Raw genomic sequence first — 3142 nt, 5'->3', positions numbered from 1 at the left:
GGTACGCAGCCATGATTTTTCTGTATTGTGGTCTGCGTATTGTAGTTGGTCTTGGTATAGATGAGGTGTTGATAGATGACAAATGTGTGCATGTCACAACGTGACAATCACATCCGCTGATGATGTCATCAAAGTGCAGAGAAGGAATATAAAATAGCGCCGAATGCAGCGCCATTTTGTTTCAGTATCGGGTGACAAGAAAGGCGCATATGACATAATACAAACTCATTTGGTGCAACAGCGTAACTGCTGTGTTCGTGTTTAAGTTCAACATGTGAAACGCACATACAGTACATTTATAGAATTACAAAGTATACCGTAAGCTTGACAATTCGAACCTGTTTTGTAATTTAATGCACGATATGATGATCTCGTTGGGTTGGCCGAGGTTTCCTGACAATCTGGCTACCTTGTCAAAACTGTCTGTACACGAAATTTTGATCTCAATCTACTCGAATTTTCCCCGCCAAACTTGACAGATCAGCACCATCCTTATGTATATGATAAAGACATGCAATGTACGTCTTATCCTGGGATGTTTGTGGCTACAATAAATTGGTGGCAGCAATCGACAAAACATATGCTCTGCAATTAATATCCCTTTCCCTTCGAAAGTCTGACGCGGACTCCATTTACACAACCACTGAAATTGGCAGCTCCATCAAACGAACACGATACTAATTTATCATACGATAGATATACTTTCTATAGCTCACTATCAATATCCATGAATATAGATTCAGCACTGATACTCTTAAATTCTACCACGCACAGAAACCTTTCCTTTCAACAGGGGATTTTACAGCACACCGATCCAACAAAGACAGGGCACAGGACTTACTTCCATTAGTCGGCTCATCTGCCATTATAGAAAAGTAGGCTTATCTATCACGGAGAATTATTTCGTCTTGAGCTTCTAAAACCTCACCAATACTTTGCTAATGGCTTTACGTCGCACCGACACAGATACCGGTAGGTCTTATGGCGACGATGGGATAGGAGAGGTCTAGGAGTTGGAAGGAAATGGCCGTGGCCTGAATTAAGGTACAGCCCCAGCATTTGCCTGGTGTGAAAATGGGAAACAACTGAAAACCATCTTCAGGGCTGCTGACAGTGGGATTCGAATCCACTATCATCCGGATGCAAGCTCACAGCCGCGCGCCTCTAACCGCACGGCCAACTCGTCCGGTCACAAACACTATTAACTAGTTCTGAAGCTATATTCAGGCAAACATATGTAGAGTGGTGGTGGTGGTTACTAATCTAAGAGTGAGTGCAACTGGGCAACCGTCCTCTATTAACACACATCAAAGGGAGAAAATGGAAGGGGTCAGACACTTCGAAAAATGAAGGTATCGGCCAGAGAAAGACAAGGGTGACAAAGGGCGTGAAAATTCCGTAGGCCTCGCGAAGCTACTGTAATACCGTCGGGATCGGAAGAGGAAAAGAGTTGACCAAAGGGGGGTCCGACAGGACAGATGAAAGTGAGGAGCCTGGCAGAAGTGTAAGCAACCCCAGGACTCAGATAAGGGCCCAATAGTCGCCAACCCACACTCGTAACTGAAGAGTCCCTTGGGCCTCTTACGACAGGCACGGGATACCGTTGAATTTATTCCACCAACTCCACCCACAGGGGGATAATATGTAGATCGTGCACTTTGAGACAGCTCAATTTTCAAGGTCACTGTAATATTTTAGAACTATTCTATCAATTATCGATTCATATTATATTGTATGGGCGATCACTTTTTTGCAAAGGAATTAGACACTTTCGATTAGCGTTGAGAGCGCTTGACGATTCAAAGCTTGTTCTTCGCCACTCTGTTTAACTGTGCATGGACAGGATTATTCGATCCGTTTAACCTACAGGTAACAAGAGCCACAGCTTTTGCATGCTTTGCAGAATGCGCGTGCTTCTCTCATTTCCTCGTATTGCCTGTATCTTTCCGAAACTTAACACAAGGCACTGTTATGAACACATCACCGGTTACTTCTAGTCTAGAGTGACAATTGCAGTTCATTGGTTTCATCTTCATTATTATTGCTCCGAAGGTGACCGTGATAGCGAAAACAAAACACGTCAGTCAACAAAATTAAGCTCAGACGTTATTGCTCCATTAGTACAGCATTGCATAAGTATTTTTTTACAACTATTTTATTATTATTACTATTATGTTTCGTTTAGGGCCAATAAATAACACTTAAATAACTGTTACACATTTTGGAAGTAACTTTTGCAGCTAAGAATCGCTGCATTTTTTCCTTGGCAGCATGCCGTCTTTCCTCCGTCCAACCACTGTTCTATTTTTGTTCTTTATGGAAACCCTTGAAGTTGTTGATTGGTAACCGGTACTGTGCTCGATTGATGTTCTATCGTCTGTGTCCACCTTAAGTCCACTAACGGTCATACCATGTTGAATACACCGGTTCTCGTCCGATCACTGCAGTTAAGCAACATTGGGCGTGGTCAGTACTTGGATGGATGACCGCTTGGGTACACCACGTGCCGTTGGCTCAACAACCAGAAATTAAATAAATAAATAAATAAATAAATCTGTAAGATATGTTTTGTTAATCGCTTTCCATCCAATCTGAAGTGGTGTCCATAGAATTACAGCCCTTTTTCTAACAGCCTCACCAGTCGTTCATTTTCCCGCTACAGTTCCTCATGTCTCCTTAAGCTAATTGCACATTTACAATTTTCGGACCCATCTACAGTACAACAATTGTTTCCTAATTGACGTACTAAGTGCCCTAAAAATTCAAAACGCACAAATAGACACATGAAACCTGTACAATAATATGCAAATAGACTTATTTTCCTCACTCTGAAATTATACATAACAGTGGATTATGGTAACTATGATCACGTTAGAGTACACGAATGCGCTGTACGGCTGTTGAGAATGCTGTCGGTGTGTCGATTTTGATCAAGTACGACGTTGAAAGAACTTAAATAAACATTACGCGACAGATGTAAATTTGAGCAAAAATCGATTCACCACTATTTTATAAAAGCAAGTTTTTAAAAGGAAATATCCTTGTGAATAACACGCTTTTATACGAGGATTGGAGCGTAAGTCATTGCAACTACTTCTTTTTCGCACGAATGCCAGACAAATGGAAATATACAGATGTGAAT

The 3142-nt window shown here is 41.5% G+C and overlaps 1 non-coding gene across 1 annotated transcript; it reads left to right on the top strand.

The window, feature by feature from the left end:
• The first annotated feature begins 2396 nt into the window (after positions 1–2396).
• Positions 2397–2515, top strand: LOC136877845 (5S ribosomal RNA). Its single transcript, XR_010860796.1, has one exon. It is a non-coding gene; the product is annotated as a 5S ribosomal RNA (ribosomal RNA).
• Positions 2516–3142: the final 627 nt, after the last annotated feature.

The sequence above is a fragment of the Anabrus simplex genome, chromosome 7 (assembly GCF_040414725.1).
Source record: "Anabrus simplex isolate iqAnaSimp1 chromosome 7, ASM4041472v1, whole genome shotgun sequence".
In the NCBI taxonomy this organism is placed as follows: Eukaryota; Metazoa; Arthropoda; class Insecta; order Orthoptera; family Tettigoniidae; genus Anabrus; species Anabrus simplex.
Note: the sequence above shows the minus strand (reverse complement) of the source record. Positions and strands in the feature narration are given on the sequence as shown.